Below are 6297 nucleotides of genomic sequence, written 5' to 3' on the forward strand. Positions count from 1 at the left end.
CTGACGCTATCTGTTCCCTAAGAAAAACTAAAACCTTTCCTTCCCTACTTGAAAAGATTTTTTTTTAATATTCCCACAAGTTTTGTATTTAAAACTTTGTCAGATAAAATGGGAAGGACTCTTCTGGTTTATTGAGTCCAGCTCACTTTGTCCGTGAGAGCAATAGCCAATTATGCCTTTCCTTAACTGACCATGCTCCATTTTAATATCCATTTGATTACTTGCCCTTGCTAGTCTTATCAGAAGACTAGTCCAGATATTCAGTGTCCGATAGCAGCAAACATTTTAATTTTAAGTAAGATTTCTTTCTGGCTAGTTTTTTTCCTTTGCAAAGATTCTCTCTCTACATTCTTGTAAGGAAAGCCTCACCTTACTTAATTTCTCAGTCTTCCTTTATTAAAAAAAAAACCAAACCTTTCCCTTGTGCTGCCAAGGCCCTCCAGGAACATGCTGTAGTTTGCAGGCATCATGGTGAAGATGGCATTCATTTGGGAAGAGGCTTTTCCAATACGCTCAGGCTGGCCTAATTCTCAACATTTTGCCATGTCTGGCTTTCACAGAGGGTGGAAGTTGGCCAATATGCGGAGCATCTCACCCAGACAGGTTGTGAGGTTTCTACAAGAAGACATGAGCGTCCCTGCTCCGATCATGCATTGGAGTTGGAGTCCTTACCACACCACTCCTTTGTCAAAGCCCTGCACAAGGAGAGGCCGGCTGGCTTCGGGAGGCAGTTGTCACCGAACGGTACCCGCCTGCAGCTGGAGGAGGTGCAGGGGGAGCACTCTTTCTCGCCGGGAGTATTGCTGTCAGGACAGGGCATCTTCTGACTCTGAATGGGAGCAGATTTCCCTCTGTACTGACCGACGGCTGCTCTTCAAAGGTTCGCCAGTTACGCTAATTGGTCACGCATAATGAATTGTGTGACACTTCTTCCCTGCTCCGGACCGTGCTGGTCCTACTGTAAAATAGTGTTTTTACAAGTCGATGGCATTTACAGTGCCACTCCTGATTTCAGGAGGATTTCACCAGGTACGTGTGTCTATCTACTATGCTAATAACCAGTTGTTGTTAGGTTTAAATTGTGCATTACTGGCCTTGGTGTTTCTGGCATGTGGCCCATAGACATCAGTGATCATGTTACTGGAGTTGCGAAGTTTCTCTTTGCTTCATTGTATTTAAATAGCTGTGTAATGTACTTTTTAAACTCAAGCATATTCAGAACAAGTGTGAGTGAAGAAAATCTGGGGTGTGGGGGTGCAGCATCTGGGTCTGCATTTTCTACATCTAAACATCTAAAGAGGCCTGTCTTTAGTAACCTGTAACACAGAAATAACTTGTAGTCCATACCCATAGCATATACATTTCATAAACTGGTATATAAGAGTACACAGTGATCAATTTAAGGAAATTTTGTAAAGCATCCTTAGGCATAATAGGGCTTCATTCATTTCAAATGTGAAAACTAAAGCTGGTAAAATACAAACATACAAATAAATGAATATATAAGTATGTGTATAAAGGAACTTTAAATAAAACCATAAAACAGCTTTGGAGAATTTTTTGAATGTCTGCGGGTGCTCTTTTTTAGTTAAGTGTTCATTGTGAAAAGAATCCTGAAAAATGCAGGGTTATTGGCAGTTAAAACAAGAATAAAAAGCAGATGAAAACAACAGATTCATATGTTAGGCAATTAAAAACCAGAACAACTGGGCATAAAAAGCAAAAATTAATAGTTTTGGTATTTTCCATTTGGCTCTGGCCAAAGTTCTGTCAGCCATAATGTTGCAGAATTGAGCCTTAAATTCTTGCCAGATCACCAGGCTGGCTGAGCAAGAGCATCACAGTTAAATTGTACAAATAAATAAACAGTACTGTTCTTGTCTTCTTAAAAAATGCTATACAAGATAGCTCTAATAAAATAACTCATAGAAAAGGAATACAAGAGAGGGCTAGCTGTATCAGATAACTCTATTACCTTGTGCAGTGATCAGATAATGTTTTATTCAAAGACAACAGTAAGGAACCATAGAGCACTTGTAGATGGCCTCTCTAAGCACTTTTTCCATCTGAGAGTCTTCATGTACCAATAATTGTGTGTCTTTGTAGGAGTATTGGAATGTTTTCAGTCCAGTTAAACTAAAATGTCAGACTGAAACCCACATCTTTCTTTTTCCCTGCCTGTCTTGGGTGGTTTCAGTTTTCTGTGCTATAAATTGAGTCATGTGCACTGCTCTCAGCAAGTTTAAAACTAGAAGGGACGTAAACTCATAAGCTAAGCAACCTGGAGAGTCTGGAGCAGAGGAAACCAGGAACAAGAGAGAGGCCTGTCATGGCTTGGTAATTAAAAAACTTAAGAAATCAATGAAAAACAGTAAAACAGAGGCAAGAAACCACGTCATCCCTGGTACTGGAGTGAGTTTGTTTTCATATTGTCTTTTTAATTCTCTCCTACTACAGTCCTGTCAGACACGGCACAGGGCACAGCTCTGCAGGTAAATACAGCAAGGCTGCAGAGCTATGGAGATGAGGTGGTGCCACTTATCTTTTCCAGGAGACAGGCTTACAGGTGTGATGTTGAGGACAGTGCTTTCTCCAAAGCCCCTAGCTGGCAGCAGAAAGACAACATCAGCTTGGCTGAACCCTGCAGCTTACTCCAGCCTGCAGCTGGAGCATATGTCCCTCCAGATAGACTACGCTGTCACTTAGGCAGAGCCACTGGCTCTAAGGAATCAAGGCACCCAAAATCTGTTGGATGCACCTTGCCTCCACTCCCCCAAATATCAAGCAGACATTTGATTAGCAGCATCCACTGCTTGGAATAACAAAATTAGAAAGAAACAAAAATAAAATGCAACCTTAGTCTGCCCCTCATGGTCGGATGCAGGTCTGATTCCCAAGATACACATCAGGTTTTGGAGCTGACAATCCAGGACTCTTAGCACTGAGTCCACTCCACCTTCCAAGCTTTACTCTGAGGTCTTTATTCCTTCAGCAAACCTAACCTCTAGCCAGGAGGTGGGAAGGTGGCCAGGCACACATAGCCCAACTATAAAGGGGGCACCATGCTCTAGGGGGCCCCCCTGGAGGTCTTTTCCCTCACTTATCTCACAGCTGCATTTTAATTCCTCCAGTATTTAGTTTCAGATCTACATGCAAAGGCCCAAGAGCTTCTGTCTACAGCTAGGCGCTTTGGGACTCGCAGGTGATTTCTTTGTTTCAGCTCACAACTGCTCTGCTGTGCGAAATGTGAGCTACACATATACTTCTTTCACAGATTAGAGATCTTAGGTGTTTAATGGCTATTTCCCTTTTGCTGGCTTGCTCCCATCCATCTCTTGCCCTGTCTCCTAATTTATTAACATTAATGTTAAATATTATGGAAGAAACTATAACCCTATGATCCCCACTTCATTTCCAGCTTCCTTTAGAAGTTGCTTCTGCTACAGCTGACCAACAAATAAACAGGTTGTTTTCCTTGGGGTGTAGCTGTTAGAAGACATTTGCTTCCACTGAGTTTTCCATGAGACAAATGCTACTCATCAGCACCCTCATCAGCTACAAAATCCACCTTATTTTCAAAGTACTGAAAACATTCTTTGCACAAGCAATTGAGTTCTAACTCTGTTTTCCAGGGCTTATCAATACTTCTTGACTTCTGCTCTCCTGCGTTTTCCATATAACAAGTGCTTAGCCCTTTAAAATGTGAACAAATAAAACAAATAGGCAGCTCACTGCAAAGTGGAAGTGTGGGATTACTCTGTCAGCTTGCCCTTTTCTCACGCTGTGGGCCTGAGAGCAATTAAATGAAGCTGACATGCATTAGCAAGGTGGCCTAATTGAGCCTGAATTGCTAGGGAAGTGGCAATAGCCCAAGCCGGTATGGATTTGAGAGCACCCCTGTTAGGGAGCATTGATCAATACCAGTGATTATGACATTTTAAAAATAAAATTGATTGTCCTTGACTTGAGTGGAAGGGAGGACTAACTCATACATGCCACCGGTTACAACTACTCTGCTCAATATGAAACACTTTGTGAAATGGCCATTGCAAGTCTTTCCTTGCCGTCTCTCTTACAGAGGCAAAACTCCCGTGACTTTGATTCTCTTTGCTCTGGAGGCCTTTTAGTTAAAAGCTCTATAATAGACTTGGAAGTATTGACAATAATAATAAGCTTATGGGTGAAATTCTGACCTCACTAAAGTCAATAGAGCCAGAATTTCACCATTTTATATATCCACAGATACATATACGAAGTATATACATATGCTCTTAACAGATCAAATCTGCGCATTGATTCACTCTTTTTATTCACTCTACTTCCTAACGGTTTGCTTACCAAAGATCTTTTAGGTGTGAGCTAATGAAATGAATGTATTTTCCTCATGCTTAAAGCGGAAAATAAAATTAACAACCTTTTCCCCCAGCAAACCTTCTTCAAAGGAAAAAAGAGGGACGTCAGTATATCTTGCCTTTCTTCTCTGTGGAGCACTTTAAGCCCATTCAGATGTTTGAGTTTATGGAAAACTGTCTTGCAAACTGGCAGGTTTCTCAGTGAAGGACAGCTCTTCTAGATCTACTGTGAAGAAAGAGGGGTAACATGACTTCAGCTGAGCTCCTCTGATTTATGCTTGGTCAGGATCAAGCCTTACTAGGTTCAAACATGTCTTCTGATGTCATGGGCAGAAGAATAGGAAAAGATATGAATTAAACTGGGAATCAACATGACCAGGTGCCTGTTTAGTCGTAAGAATAGAAAATATGGATAATTGGAGCACGTGGACTAAGCTATATGAATAATTTCTTAAGAAAGCAACTGGAAAAGAACATATCTCTTACGATGCACAGCAAAGCAAGGCATGCAAGGAAGAGATAAAATCTTTTAGTAGATCAGATAGGGATTTAAAAAAGGATAAGCTTTCAGCTCTTCTTTAGGCTGCTCCTGGACTTCATGAAACACTTTACCCTTGCCTATCATTCTTACACAAATCATCTTGTGGGATATATGGCAAAGTAAACAGTAAATTAGCAGTAGATATTTACGGGTGGACACAGAATTTCTATTAATCTTAATACAGTGATGTGAAAAACCTTTATTACCAGCTAATTGTAGGAATGGTCTAATAATTTTTGCCTTAGATCAGCAGAACTTCTCATTACTGAATGTAGTTCATTTCCTCATCTTATTAGTTGACTCAGACACATTTCTTGAAGAAATGAGCTAAGTTTTGCTATGGTTTATTAGTTACCTCACTCCAGTACTTGCGCTAGGCATTTTGGAAAAGAACAGAAGAAAAATACCAACTAGTTCATGACCCAGAGAGCTTCTGTCTGCCAGTAGCTCTGTCTGGTTTTGTGACAGTGAACATCATGGTGCATCTCAGGCACTTGTTTTCAGGGCAGCTGTGCCTGTCTGCTGACCGACCAACTCCCTGCTGGCAAAAGAGGAAATCCTTGCTCACTCCTATCCTTACTCCTCCTTTCCCACTGCTCCTGCCCTCCCAGGCATGCCTTTTGTGTCTCTCCTCAAACCTTTTCTCTAGGTAGGTTAGCTAACTTCAGTGTCAAAATGAACCCATTCTTTGATGTAGTTGTTTTCTGCCTTTTCAAGGAGATAAACTGTCCACAGAGAGGACCAAAGTGCAAAGTGGTGGCTGGGAGCTGGGACAGCAAGGGCAGGGGAAATGGGATCTCACCACTTCAGTAGCAGTGAATTCCTACATCAACTCATGGATAATGGTGGAAGCTCAGCATAAGCCATGGTTGAAACCTGTGCTTCAGGTCTGCAGGGACACGAGCACTCTTGCTGTATCCTACATGTAATCTACCAAATTTAGATCTGGCTGATGACTTCCAGCCTGAGCAGCATTAGAACTCACTGACAGATTATATACTCCCCCAGTGTTCTGACTTCTGCTGTGCGGAATGGCAGGCTTGAAAATAATAGTTTCTTCGGGGCCTAAAATTAATGTTTTCTTGAACTTCAAGCCAAGAGATAGGTCACTTTTTTCCACCCACCTGCCTTGCACCTGAGGAAGGTCTTGGTCTACCTCTGTGCCTACGTCCAACCTAGCCTTCATGTCATTAGACCAGTCTCTTCTCACAACCTGTTGGTCAGGTCCCTTTCCTGCAGATGAAGGGAGTTGGTGAGATACTGTTCTGAAAGGGAGCTCATGATTTTAATCCCACAGGCTCAGTAATAACAGAATGGCACATTTTCTTCCTTTGGTCTATTAGCCACTTTCTAGCAGCACTATTAGAGGTGACTAGAATGTTTTCTTCTCTTCATTTCTTTTGG

Source organism: Aquila chrysaetos, chromosome 7, assembly GCF_900496995.4.
Source record: "Aquila chrysaetos chrysaetos chromosome 7, bAquChr1.4, whole genome shotgun sequence".
NCBI lineage: Eukaryota > Metazoa > Chordata > Aves > Accipitriformes > Accipitridae > Aquila > Aquila chrysaetos.